A 15,426-nucleotide genomic window follows, 5' to 3' on the forward strand; every position below is an offset into this window, starting at 1 on the left:
ATTTTAAGACATAATAACATACAATATTAGCACTCTGGAAAGAAACATTCCCTAGCATTCCTTTTCCTTCACTGATCAGAAGCATCATGCATATTATAGTAAACTTAACTTGAGTTTATCCATTTAGCCTACAGAAAAGTCAGTTAACCCACCTCATCCTGAGTAACCAATTGCAAACAGGTTTTGGAGGCATTAGGTGCCTTGGGATGAACAAAGGTACCAGGCAATAGGAGCCCAATGCAAAGGATGATTGAAGGTGTTAAAGAAAAAACAGGAAGAAGAAATAGAAGTGTCTTTGGTAGAAGAGTAAGTGGATCAGCAAGAAACTACTTTGCCCCCATCCAGGGCCCTAAAACAACTCTCCAGCATTAGAAGACAAAACCTTTTCTAGTTCTTCTTATTTATTTCCAAGTAGAATCCAGGGAAGGCAGTGTAGTGCCTGAAACCTGAGGCTCAATTCTTACCAAACTTATCTGTATTGTGTTTGGAGAAAAAAATGAACATTAAAATAGGCTGGCATCCTCTGAAGGGAAGAGAATCTTTGAAGCAGACATTCCCTTATATGTTAAATGTTATTAAAATATGTAATCTACAAATTTAAATCTGGGTTATATGATTATGCTTCTATTAATAAGAAACATATTCATAAAAATGTTTCCATCTAAGTCATTATACCTATATTAACTAAGGTGAGTTGTGGATGTTCACAAAGGCATGTTAATAAAGGACCTCAGAGTATTGCATGATATCATAAAGTTCTCTGCTTCCCAGAATGGGCTCAAAGGCCTAGTCAAGTAAAACAAGATCTTCTATTTGGAAAATAATCATGAGATATATTACCTCTACTCTCTTACTGATTTGTTGCAGCGCTCCAAAAAGAGATAAACCTCCAGAATCTTGAGCCTGCATGTCCTTTAGCCTACAAAAAATTCCTTAGAAGTGAAGAGCTAAAAAATGTGGCCTAATTAAAGATAGATTTACCGTAATCTTGTATTGCAATTCAATAATTCAATATGAAGATTGGCAGGACAGGGTGAGTAGAAGAATCAGTGAGCACAGAGGATTATTAGGGCAGTGAAACTACTTTGTAGAATATAATAATGATGGATTTCTGTCATTATACATTTGTTCAAACTCACAGAATGCACAACACCAAGATAGAACCCTAAGACAAACTATGGATTTAAGTGATTATGATGTGCCAATGTCGATTCAACAAGTATAACAAATGTACTTCTCTGGCAGAGGAAATTGATAATTGGAGGAGGATGTGCATATGTATATGAGGCTTTGTATACTTACACAAGGTATATGGAAATTCTCTGTACCTTCTATTCAACATTGCTGCTAAACATAAAAATGTTCTAAAAAATAAGCCTTCGATTTTTAAAAAATTCACTGTCGCTTGTTAGCTGATGTATAGACTGTTACACACATATGCCAAGCGTCTCTCTGAGGTGTTACCCCTTGGGGTCATGAGCTATATTGAGGCAATGATGGTGATGTGTTGTTTAGAGCAGCCTTAGTTACAGGTGCCTGGACTCCAGCCCTGCCTTTGGCTCACAAAGCAGGGAAGGAAAAGTAGATTCCCTGTTGTAAATGGACAACTGTGGCCACTATCTCCTTCCAACATGGACTCATGGTCTCCAAGGCTGATGCAATGCTTTAATTATTTAGAATGATTGGTGCCAAAACTACTTCAACACTAACAGGCACTTTTTTAATCAACCCTCCAGTGATATCTTCTTGTAGCAACCCAAGATGTTTTGGCAAGAAGCTTTGGTGATGAATCTTACTATTGAGCTACTGAAAAGGGCCCCTACTTGCAGACACAATTCCCCCCATCATAGTGAATTGTCTGAAGATACTACATCAGCCACCTTGAATGGCATCTCTGGGTCCAGTGCCTTGCCCTGGCATGAACTATGTCTGAGCCCTCTTTCCTTTCTCCCTGCCATTGAGGTCATGCAAACTTTCTACCTTTACACAAAATACCTTCCTGACATCCCTCTCCTCACCTTCCTGTCATTCAGAGCACCGGCACACCACCATTGCTTGTGTATATACATAGCTTTTAAGGTCACCATTTTAGTGTGTGAACAACTGTTTATCAAATATGAATACCTAGACAAAGTTAAAGAATATACAGTCTTTGGAGAGAAGGAAAATAAGCTCTTCCTAGAACCACCTGGAAAACGGTGGATGCTCTAAGTACCAATTCTGTTGCCAACAAAGATTGTCTAAATTCTCTCTTTTTTATTTAGTTATCTTTCAAGTACAGTTTTCTGTCAATTTCTCCCATCTAAATTCTCTTTTGGATTACTTCCCAGCAGACCATGCTAGAGCAGAAATAACCTAGTGTTCCCAGCGACTGGGGTAAGACTGAAGAACTAACAACTGCCAAGACTTCTATTCTTGCTGAGTGACATCAGAGAAAGGTGCTAGCACACTGAGTATGCAGGGAGGTCATTGTTATATCAGTGGGATATGGAAAGTTAACTCATCCTGGGTGATATTGGGAATCAGATTGTAGAGAAGATCTGGAAACCTGGGATTAAAGCTCCCCCTGATGACATCTAGGAATCCGTAATGAAATGTGCTCTCAGACTGGAATGGACTTTGGCTGGATTTCAAGTCATCATGAGTTTGCTCTTTGTCATTTTAGAATTGGCATTGGCAAACTATAACCTCGGGGTCTATGGTTCTTGGAACGGAAGCAAATGCTTTTTATCAGTTATTTTCACACTTCTGCTTCCATCCCAGTTGTGAAAAGTGACAAAACTAACCAGCTGTATGGATGTAAACTCAAGTGTCTTAAAGATGTCACTCTACTCTCTCCTAGTTTACATTGTTTCTAGTGAGAATTCTGCTGTAATTTTTGTTTGTTTCTCTGTGCACAGTGCATTTTCTCTTTAGCTCCATTTAACAATTTTCTGCTGCTTTTGACCAATTTATTATGCTACCTTTTATTGTAATTTCCTCCATGAATTTTATGTTTGGGACTTGTTAAATTCTTAGTTTTGTGCATTTCTAGCTTTTATTAAACTTGGGGTAAACTTGCCCTGGCTGGTGTAGCTCAGCAGACTGAGTGTGGGCTGCAAACCAAAGAGTCACTCTTTTGATTCCCAGTCAGGGCACATGCCTGGGTTGCAGGCTGGGTCCCCAGTCAAGACCATAGGAGAGGCAACCACACATTGATGTTTCTATCCCTCATTTTCTTCCTCCCACACCCTCTAAGAATAAATCAATAGAATTTTTAATTAATTAACTCATTAATTAATTAACTTGGGGAAAATTGGCCAATATTCCTTTTAGTATTTTTTGCTATCCTTCCTCCCATTCATTCTATTCTTCCACAATTTCCAAATTAAGTACAGGAACAGCCACACCATCTCATCCCTGCCTAGGTTGGGGCATCCCGGTTCAAGGTTGTTTCTGTAGCTCTCCAACCCTTTTAATATTTTAGGCTTTATTCAATCTTTCTGCAAGGTGTTGCTTGAGTAAAATAACAAACTACTCACAGATCTGAGTTTCACCTCATCCTAGAGGATTTTGTAGATTTTCTCTTCTTCAGAATATATTAATGCGTTGTTTAGGTTTTTAACCAAGCTGTGCTTTATCCTGTGATTTCAGTCTCTTTATTCCATTATGCTTCTCTCACCTTTTCTAATCAAGCCCTTATCTAAAATATAAGAAGATCTGGGCTCTCTATTATTTAATAATGAGAAGGAAATTCATGAAGCTTTCTCAGTTCTCATTTAGTCACAAATAAACATGTTTTTACACTACAATAAATTTGAAGAAATACCAAGCGATATAAATTGATGTATTATTTTGAGTGTCTTGGTTACTTGAGAATCAATTACACTTAAGTACAATCTTCGTAAGGCCTTATGCAAATGCTCTCCAAACGAAACTGTAAGAAATTTGAGAAATTTCTCATTTGAAAGAAGTATGAAACTAAATAGCTGCTTTCAAATATGGTATTGAGAGCTCTGACAAATGCCCCACTTGGGACTAAAGTATTTATTCTGCCACCACCTTCCTGAACCAGAACTTAGGGAATGTGTGGTGCAACATAACATTTTGTCTTCAGTTGATGGAAATGCTTCACATACTTATGAGTTTATTGTGTTCTTTTCTCATTAGTCCATATGACTAGGAGTAATACTTTCTGGTGCCAATTTGATGATAATTATAAACCCGGGTACTGAAATGGCATGACAGTACTGATAATGAGATTATGAAGTTGAAGTGGAGTTGGTGGGGGCTGTGAATTACACACATGGATTAGGTTGTCTTCCATATGAAAAAACACATTTTGAAATATTCTCCTGTGAAACTAAAACACCAAATTTGAGAAGTGCTAGGCCTCACTTTTCATGCTAGATTCTTCTCCAAAAATCTGAATTTTGACTTTTGAGATACTATAGAACAAACAGCAAAAATTATCCTTCTTCCCTGATACCCAAATAACATAAGAGCCAAGGAAAATTATTTGCCTGCAAATGTTTATACACCCCAAAGTAATGCTCAAGAAATAAGAAAGATAAAGCTCCTTCTCTCCCAATTGGACAAGATTTCCACTTTCTTCCTTTCTCTCTCTTCATCATGCATTGTTCTCTGTCCTCCCTTCTTTCCTGACCTTCACTTATTTCTGCTGCCAAACTCCCTACTGTCTCTTCCTCTCCTTAGTGAGGAGCAGTGGGAAGACCCCAAAGAGCCACTGACTCCCTGACAGTGCTGTCTTGTCCAAATTTCACCCTCCTCCCTCCCTCACCACACACAGAGTTAATTTTGAGAGGTTTTCCAGAGACAGTGTAGGATTTCACTGATGTTTCTAGCTTTTATTGCAATTGGAGGGTTCCTCAGTGTAGACACCACCAGTGAAGGAGGCTCAGGCACAGATTTCCAGAAGAGTAATTTCTCAGAACATCTTCTCTAATAATCAGCTTGTCAGGATGGCAACCTTGACTCTGTAAGTGTCCAAGCCTTAGGGATTAGCTCTGATGACTTCATTCATAAGAACGAGAATGAAATGCAGGAAAAAAATTGGTGCATATACACACTTGCATGCACATACACTTATTCTGTCATGTGTCAGTACTTTTCTTTCCTAAGAAAAATTTGTATAAGAAGCTAAGTTACCTAATGAGTATGACCAAATGTTGACAGAATTCAAGCAAGGGTCATCCTAGGTTGTTCAAAATGATTATGGGCTTTAAGTAATAACCATATTCTAATGCAATCCTCTCAGATTTCTTCTTTATTTCCCCAAAAGAATGTTTTACCTTTCCTCCCCATGAAACAAAACACAGATATTAAGGAAGTATACATTAGAGTCCCCAAATAGTTTTTATTAACTGAAGTCATATTTTGTTACACCATAACACTTTCATGGCATTTTTCACCTCTGCATTTCTCAATGTATAGATCAGAGGGTTGAGCAAGGATGTCCCAATTGTATTAAAAAGCCACCATCTTGTCTACTGGAAACGTGGTTGCTGGGCAAGTATATATGAACCAAATACACATGATCCAAAAAATATGACAATGACAATAAAGTGGGATGTGCATGTGGAAAGGGCTTTTCACCTTCCTTCTATGCTGTGGTTTCTCAGAGAACACAAGATGCCAACACAGGAGATAAGCAGGATTGTAACACTCACCATGAAAATGGCCCCACTATTAGAGACAACTAGCAAATTTATCACATATGTGTCAATGCAGGCAAGTTTCATCAAGGGCTGCAAGTCACCGAAATATCACCAAAATAGGGGTCAGTCACATTGGCACCACAAAAGGGCAATTGCAAAGCTATGAAAATCTGTGCTGAAGAGTGGACACAAGATTCCATCCAGGCCAGAATCACCAACACACCACAGACTCTCTGGCTCATGATGATTGGGTATTGCAAGCACTTACAAATGGCGATGTAGCAATGAAAGGCCATGAGGACGAGCACAAAGACCTCAATGCACCCAAAGAAGTGGACCGTGAAAACCTGAGTCATGTACTCATTGTAGGAAGTGGTCTTCTTCTGGAAAGGGCATTCACAATCAATCTGGGGGCTGTGGTTGTAGAGAGGCAGACATCAGAAAAGGACAGATAGGACAGGAAGAAGCACATGGGATTCCCAAGGGTCTTGTCGTTTTAAAAGCCAATACAATGAGAAAGTTCCCTGACAGTGTTGTTAGGTAAAGAATCAAGAAGACCATAAATATTGCTTTGATCAATAACAGAGATCAAACATAGAGATGATCTCCCTAAAATCAAAAAGTTCTAAAAGATAAAATTATGGACACTTGTTGGACAACCATGAAAGCCAGGTCATATAATTCTACTTTCTTATATTTTCAATAAGCAAAGAGAAATTTGGGGGACAAAACACACAAACTTAGCTCCTGACAAGATGGATACATTGCATCAGACCAATATTTTCAGGGGTTTTATCACTGAACTGATTCATGTATCCTAACACTCCTTTACTTTCCTAACTCCCTCATCTGGGAATATATCACAGTAGTGAAGAATGTAATTTTCCTTTCTTTCATTCTCGCTTATACCTGTAGAAATTTTGAACCAGTTCAAATATATTTGATAATACATGTCTCCCCTTTTATCCCACATAGACAAATGCCTCTATCACCTATTTGCCTAGATTACTGTGTGTTATTTTCACTGGATGACAAAATCATGGATTATATATTATTCTTGTTGTATAATTTTATTTTTCAAACAATTTTCACTATTGTTATTTCATATGCACTACACATTCTTTTATAAGGTAAGTGTACCTATGTGCCTGGTCCTTTCAATGTGGAAACTTTGACCAGAGTAACAAAAATGTTTTCCACTTAGAGGTGAGTAGAAATTTATGTTTCCTTGCTTGTCTTATTTCACTTAGTATAATGCTCTCCATTTCTATCCATGTTGTTGCAATGGGTAGAAGTCTTTCTTTCCTTCTGCTGCATAGTATTCTATCGTGTAATTATATCATAGTTTTTTCATCCACTCATTTACTGGGGAACCAACAAAACAAACAAACAAGCAAGCATAATATAACCAGAGACATTGAAATTAAAAACAAAATGACAGTAACCAGAGAAAATGCTGGAGGAGATAATGGGTGGGGGGTGTTGTCAGGAACTTGTATAAAGTACTCATGGACTAAACCAAACAGGGGTAGAATCAAAAGTGGGGAGTGGGGATGGCTGTGGTGAGGGGAAGTTTCAGGGGGAAAATGGAGGCAACCGTACTTCGACAACTATAAGAAATAAATACATAATAAAAGAAGGAAGGAAGGGAGAGAGGAAGGAGGGAGGGAGGGAGACAGGAAATGAGGAAGGAATGAAGGAAGGAAGGAAGGAAGGAAGGAAGGAAGGAAGGAAGGAAGGAAGGAAGGAAGGAAGGAAGGACATTTTTCCAAGTACAGTTAGGTTAAACCTAGAATAAGGTACTACTAGATAGCTTCTCTCTCCAGCATTCACCAACCATGTCACATAAAACAGCACACCCATTTCATGTAGATTTTATGAAGACTTTCTAGGATCAGGTATATCCTAGAAAGCAGAAATCCTGAGCTCTCCAAGGAAGACACAAATTGTTACCTTAATTTTCCATTCTAATTCAAGAATCGGGTTCTATATACTACCTGGTGAAGCAAATATCAAACCAGAAAATAGATACCTAAATGAATAAGAGTGTAGAAGAAGCAAGAGTAGAGAATGGGTGAAGTGAGTACAGGAGAGAAAATAGAGTGAAAGTGAGCAGAAACAAAAAAATAATCAGAGGGTAGCATACAGATAGAGAGAGAAGGGAGCAAAAGAAAATATTAGGGAGGATAGTTTGATGCAAAATTTCATCACAGAACTCAATTTATGTCTCTATGACCTACTGCAATATCACTGCCCCTAATCAAGAAAGAGGGTGCAGTTAGGAATCATGGACAAGGGTTCTTGAAAACCCAGGTATGGAGAAATAACAGCCCCATCCTATTCTCATCCTAAATGTCTTCAAGTAAGGGGTCCTGCAAAACAGGAACTTCCACCAATCCAGCCTCAATGCCATCTATGGCTTATTGGCCCCTCAGGGAGCAGACATGCTTTTGAGAGTGCTGAACTGATACCCAGGAAGACTTAGGGAACCTAGACCACTCTAACTCTTCACTGCAGGAACTACATTCAGCAGCTGCATCATGTCTTAGAACACACACTGAGTGTAGACTCCATCAAATCAGTCTCATCTTTCATTACAAACTACCATTATTCTACTCCACACATTCCTCATGGCATTTTTCACTTCCCTATTTCTGATGGTGTAAATGAAAGGATTGAGCAACGGTGTTAGGATGGTGTAAAATATTGTCACCATTTTGTCAAAGGAGAAAGTGGATGGAGGTCGGGCATGTGTGACTATGCAGGGGACAAAGAACAAAACCACAACAGCAATGTGAGATCCACAAGTGGAGAGAGCTTTCCACTTCCCTTCAATACTGTGGGTTCTCAGAGACCACAAGATGACACCATAGGAGACAAGCAACAAAGAGAAGATTATGATGCACATAAATCCACTGTTGGCCACCACAAAAAAGCCAAAGACATGAGTGTCAGTGCAGGCCAGCTCTAGTACTGGGTACAACTCACACACAAAATTATCGATGACATTGGGGCCACAGAAGGGCAGCTGTAAAACAAAGAGAATTTGTATTGTGGAATGCAGGAAGCCCCCTGTCCAGGCCACCCCCATCAGAATGCCACAGAGCCTCCAGTTCATGACAGAAGAGTAGTGCAAGGGCTTGCAAATGGCCACATAGCGGTCATAGGCCATGACTGTGAGGACAATCACCTCTACTCCAGCAAAGAAGTGTCCAGCAAAGAGCTGGGTCATGCAGCCCTCAAAGGAGATGGTTTTCCTCTCAGACAGAGAGTCTACAATCATCTTCGGGCCAGTTACGGTGCAGAGGCAAGCATCCAGGAGGGACAAGAAAGCCAAGAAGAAGTACATGGGGGAGCTCAGGAGTGCTGGGCTACTGCTGATGGACACCACAATTAGCAAGTTGCCCCCAAGAGTTGCCATGTAGCTCAACAAAAATATAACAAATTCTATTTTCTGAACATTTGGATTCTGTGAAAGCCCCAAGAGGAAAAACTCAGTTACAAAGCTTTGGTTCTGCATGATTTCCAAAAAAAGCAAATGCCATCAGACTAGGCATATAAAATCTCCAATTATGAGAAAAAATTCACCTGGGATCAATTTTTGATACCATTCTATCATAGTCATTCACCAATTGGTACATCCATGTTAAAAGCTGATTACATGCTTCTGTTGTAAAGAACAGTAAATTAGAAATTTGTTGAAGGCTATAGTTGGAAGTCAGGCAGCAGTCAGGAGGAGATAAATTATTCAATACTTGAAAGTGGCCACAGCTTATATGTAGAAGAAGTATTTATACAGAGTAGGGAAGAGACATAGTTTTTAACTCTACCGTCAAAACAAAAACTTTTCCTGGAGTGAATTGTTTATGAGGATTCTGAAGGCATATCCACACTGAGCCTGAGAACTTGTAATTTAGTGGTCATTGCTGCCATTAGTATGGAATGGGAATGGGGTGACCCGCATGCCATCACTGACCGGGAGATGAACATATCTATAAAGAGAAGAACAAATGACCCCTAGTTTAGGAGTCATTGGAAAATCATCACTACCCATTCAATTTTTTTAACTCTGAACTGAATTGGGCCTTTAAGATGAATACAAAAAGCAGACTGGCAGCTATGAGAGGGGAGGTGGGTTAGTGGACAGTTGAAAAGGTGAAAGGATTAAGAAAAACAACTCATGGACACAGACAATAATGTGGTGATTGCCAGAGGGAAGAAGAGGTGGGCACAGGGGTCTGTAGAAGAGGTTAAAGGGTGAATTAATGGTGATAGAAGGAGGCTTGACTTTGGGTGGTGAACACACAATAGAATACACAGGTGATGTATTATAAAATTGTACACTTGATGTCTATATACCTTTATTAATCATTGTCACACCTGTAAATTCATTTAGAAAGCAAAACAAAGATGAATTAATTCATTCCCTATAAAAGAAGAAAGCTCTATAGAAAAGCGCCTAGCTCTACACTAACATGTAACAAGTATGCACACGCTGAGTTGGGTTCTTTCTTCATTCCTCATTTAAAATAAGAATGGGTGTTTATGAAAAACATTAATACTTACCTACTTAAGGGTATTGTCAGCATGACCAAGTGAACTAATGTAAAGAAAGCAGCCATTGAAGAAATAGTCCTAGGAAACAGTCCATGTTATATCTTTTTATCCCTATTTTCCTGGAAGACAATCCATGCTGAAAGAAGAAATGTCAAGGAACATACTGTCTCTGGAATTTAAACAGACTCCAAGCTACAACACTTAAGTATTCCTAATGAATCAAGAGACAGAGGAGTAGAGCTTGCCCCTCTGCTTTCTTCATGCACCAGTGGAAATCAAAGTCTTCTGAGTCCATTGCTCATCCTTGAAGGAGGCTCCTTGATGACACAGAGCAAGTGATGTAGATTCAGAAAGTAATAGTCCAATTAGTACACATACAAACTGGCAACAACCACATGGGTAAGGAATAGAAACTATATGTTGAGTTTAGCTAGAGTCTTGACACTTTTTCACATATTTACTAATTATTTATACTATGCAGCCCCATCTGATATTGTACAACATGTCTTTTATATGACTTTATTGCAAACTAAGTATGTTCATGCATAACCTACCTGCTCATCCCACAGGACTATGAGGAGTGTCAATTTGGCAAAATGTAAAACTTGCTTATGGTAAGTGCTCTGGCCAATTTTAGTAACTATTCCCTTACTTAGTAAGACAGTCACCTTACCCATGAGTTATCCAGATAAGTACTCCAATTATTAACTATTGTCCATAGCTACACATCAGTTTTCAAGAATGGTTGTGTCCTCACCACTACATACAACAGAACTTTATGTCCCAAATGTGTGTGTACATATGCATAAAATCTGTTTGTTAAATTGGTAAATAAAATAATAATGAGGCTTACTGTGAAACCTAAAAATAACCTGATCTTTGTGAAGACCATTCAGAGTTAACAAAAAGCAATTTATAATAAAGATATAATTCTTTAGGATAACCTTTCTCTTTTTTCTTACTTTAAAATAACCATTTCCATTACATTCCCAACGTACTAGACATTCTTAAACAAAGGTGTACTTTGAACACCATATTCAACAACAAATTATCACGCAGAAAATCAGAGTATAAAGCAAACACTATAAGGTCACTGGATCAGTCAACAACCATTTGTTCAAAAGTAAATGATACCAATGTATGATCCAGCAGTTATCAGCTTGTCAACAATGAACATAGTGGGCATATGTTCTTTCAAATTAGTATTTTGGGTTTATTCAGATAAATTCCCAGAAGTAGAATCACTGAGTCATAAGGCAATTCCATTAGTAATTTTTTGAAGTATCTCCATGGTGTTTTCCACAGTGGCTGCACCAATCTGCATTCCCATCAACAGTGCCCCAGGGTTCCTTTTCTCCACATCCTCATCCTCACTAAAGGTACATTTAAACCATGGAATACTGCTGGGATGTAAAAAATGAGAAAAGCTTACCCTTTGCAACAGTATGGATAGACTTGAAGAGCATGATTTTGAGTGAAGTAAGCCAGTCAGAGAAAGGCAAGTACAATATGATCCCACTCATATATGCAATCTAATAAATGAAATGAATGAACAAACAAAATACAGACTCATAGATAGAGAGAAAAGGCTTACAGCTGCTGGAGGTGAAGGCTGCTGAGGGAGGGAACTAAGGAGACTGAGCAAAAAAGAAAAAGACAAGATAGAACACTCATGGCCACAGCCAACAATGTGGTGATTGTCAGGGAGAGGGGAGGTTTGGAGGAGGGTGTGGTGAAGGAAAGTATGGGAAGAATAAATGATGACAGACAAAAACTAGAATTGGGTGCGGAACAACAATACAATGTACACGTGATGTGTTGTTGAATTGTGTACCTGAAAATCGTATCATTTTGTTAACCAGTGTCACCCCAATCAATTCAATAAAAAGGGGGAAAATTATATCAATTCTTAAATTGGAATCAAACTACTTGATTTCATATAATCCTTTCAGAAATGTTTTAACAAATATTTTCAGGATTGTAAACGTGTTTCTAATCCTTTTTTTAGAACACAAACCTAAAAAATTTTCTAAAGGTGAAATGGGGTAATGTAAGTTCTGTAACTGAAGATGATGCATGTCTTTTATAACAATAAAAATTTAGAAGTATATAAATGTTCAATAATAGGAAGATGTTTATGCAAATCAGATTACTAAAAATTAAGATTCTGTGAATGCTAAATAATATGAGGACATAGATGGTGAGGCATGTTTACAATATGATAAATGAGACATTTTTAAAAAGTGTAATAATTCTGCTTCTTTGCACAAACATACTAATGTAATTTTAAAATCTAGAACAGAACATATGATAGACTTACTTTCAGTATGTGGATTTAACATTAAGGATCAAGCTTAAGCCCTGACTGGTGTAGCTCTGTGGGTTGAGCGTCATTCTGCAAACCAAAAAGAATCAAATTTAAAACCCACAATACCCACAATATCATCCTCCATCTGAACTGTTAAAAACAAAGGAGATGGGATTTGAGTATAATTTTATTATCTCCAGTGTACTTGATTTGCATTAGTGGAACTAACATGCTAACACACATACAATCATACACTCAAAATCGTAAACTAATATAAATCTTCCATGAACAGCGATATCATTGGCCCAGCCCTTCCCAGTCTCTATACTCACTTTGAAATTAATTTGAAGTTCATGCATTTCTACAGGAAGCAGCTGATTCTGTTCATATTTTTCCTAGAATATTCCAAGATCTTTCCTTTCTTCATAGCCATGTATTTTAAAATACTGGAGCTGCACCAGATGGTGCAAGGCACCTCCCAGTCATGGACTCTGGGCCTTAAGTGACCTCGTGGGGCTGTAGCCTTGGGAATTTGGCCTCCCCACTCTCCCCAGTACCCACTATTTCTTTCTCATAAATTTTCTCAGCAAACTGATGCTAGCCTCAGTTGTTCCAAAAACAATAAAAATTCCTGTTTCAACATCAAAATACACATAATATTCAAAACTATATAAAATAGAGAATTAAAGGACAGTGACCAGAGGGCAGAGGAGAGATAATTTCAGGGGAAAAAGGGGAAGGATTTACAGGAACTAGTATAAAGACACATGGGCAACAACTAAGGGGGGTGGGAATGAGATGGGAGTAAAACACAGAAAACTGTACTTGAACAATAATTAAATTTAAAAAAAGAAAAACTAGTAGTAAGGTTTTCAAAGTAGTACTTTGTAATTGTATTTCAAGCAGTGAATTTTAGATGCATTTATATGTACCTCTATGTGTTTATCAGTCACATTTGCATGTATTTTTCTAGTAAATATAATTATTAAAATTAAAAGGATAGACTAAAACCCAATTTAAACTATTCTCCTAGTTAAGTTCCTTAAATCCATTGTATTCTTTCCTTTAGCAATAAAAGATTTATTCTCTATCTAGCTAATTGTGTTCCTTTTTGAGTATCTGAAAAAATGTTCTCCTCTGACTTCAGAGCCCTTTCTCTCCTCTCCATAATCCTCTGCTGTTGTCCCTAAATGTCTCAACTGGTACACCCTTATTCTTTCTGGAATTTAAAAAAACATAAAAGAAAACATAACCTTTCTCTATGTCCACCTATGTCCTTCCTGATAGATGCCTGAACCTTCTTTTTTCTATTGCCCTAGCAATTTAGTTCATTTTAATACAGAGACAAAGCCACGACCAATAGCACTAAAGCATTTGCAGTTCAGCCATGTAACTATTCCTGAACAGTTCTGATCAGCAGAAAGCTGAGGGTACTTACGACATCAAATGCACTTGAGGAAAATTAAGTGAACCTATTTTTTTTAAAGAAATATTTATTGAAAACTCCCAAAGTCTGGCAAAATACATAAACTTACAGATCTAAGAAACTGTGCAAATCACAAACAGGATAAAGTCAGAGTACTTTATAATTGCACTTTTGAAAACTCGACTAAGTCTTGAAAGCAGCCAGAGACAAAAGACACATTACCTATGAGGAAACACCAAATCAACTGACTGTAGATTCCTCGTCTGGAATCGTGGAGTCCAGAAGGAGGTGGTACAGTGTTTTTTTCTTTTTTTTTTAATTAATTTTATTTAGTTATTTTTCAAGTACAGTTTTTTGTCTATTTTTCCCATCCCAGCCTCCCCCGCCCCTTGCTCCCCACCTGCCTCCCATTTCCACCCCCCTTAGTTCTCGTCCCTGTGTCCTTCCCATTTGTTCCTCCAAATCCCTCCCCCTTTTTTCCCTTAACTTCCCTCCCCTCTCCCCTCTGGTCACTGTCCCCTTGTTCTCTATTTCATTGTCTTTAATTTTTTCTGCTTGCTTGTTTGTTTTGTTGTTTAGCTTTCTGTTAAAGGTGAGATCATATGGTATTTTTCTTTCAGCACCTGGCCTATTTCACTCAGCATAATGCTTCCCAGTTCCATCCATGTTGTTGCAAAGGGTAGTAGCTCCTTCTTTCTCTCTGCTGCATAGAATTCCATTGTGTAAATGTACCACAATTATTTGATGCATTCATTTACAGACAGGTACCTAGGTTGCTTCCAACTCTTGGCTATTGTAAATTGTGCTGCTATGAACATTGTAGTGCATAGGTTCTTTGAAATTGATGTTTTAGGATTCTTGGGATATAATCATAGCAGTGGAATTTTGCTGGGTCAAAAGGAAGGTTGATTTTTATTTTTCTGAGAAAATTCCATACTGTTTTCCATAATGGTTGTACCAGTCTGCAATCCCACCAACAGTGAACTGGGGTCCTCTTTTCCCCACAACCTCTCCAAAATTTGTTGTTTGTTGCTTTGTTTATGATAGCCATCCTCATCAGTGTAAAGTGGTATCTCATTGTGGTTTTAATTTGCATCTCTCTAATGGCTAGCAATATTGAGCATCTTTTAATGTGTCTCTGAATCCCCTGTATGTTCTCCTTCGAGAAGTGTCTGTTCAAGACCTTTTCCCATTTTTTAATTGGGTTCGTTTTCTTCTTAGAGTGAAGTCATGTAAGTTCTTTGTATATTTTGGAGATTAACCTTTGTCTGTGGTATCACTGGCAAATATATTTTCCCATACAGTTGGTTGTCTTGCTAATTTAATACTGTTTTCTTTATCCATGCAGAAGCTTTTTATTTTGATGAGATCCCATTTGTTTATTCTTTTCTTTATATTCCTTACTCTAGGGGACATATTGGTAAAAATGTTGCTGCAGGAGATATCTGAGATTTTCTTGCCAATGTTCTCCTCTAGGA

General features: G+C 38.0%; 2 pseudogenes; both read right to left on the minus strand.

The window, feature by feature from the left end:
* Positions 1-5,369: 5,369 nt before the first annotated feature.
* On the minus strand, positions 5,370-6,469 carry LOC119040526 (olfactory receptor 4C11-like; annotated as a pseudogene).
* A 1,772-nt stretch (positions 6,470-8,241) lies between these two features.
* Positions 8,242-9,263, minus strand: LOC128626526 (olfactory receptor 4C15-like; annotated as a pseudogene).
* Between the last annotated feature and the right edge of the window lie 6,163 nt (positions 9,264-15,426).

The sequence above is a fragment of the Artibeus jamaicensis genome, unplaced genomic scaffold (genome assembly GCF_021234435.1).
Source record: "Artibeus jamaicensis isolate MK-2021 breed Jamaican fruit bat unplaced genomic scaffold, CSHL_Jam_final scaffold_614, whole genome shotgun sequence".
NCBI classification, from domain to species: domain Eukaryota; kingdom Metazoa; phylum Chordata; class Mammalia; order Chiroptera; family Phyllostomidae; genus Artibeus; species Artibeus jamaicensis.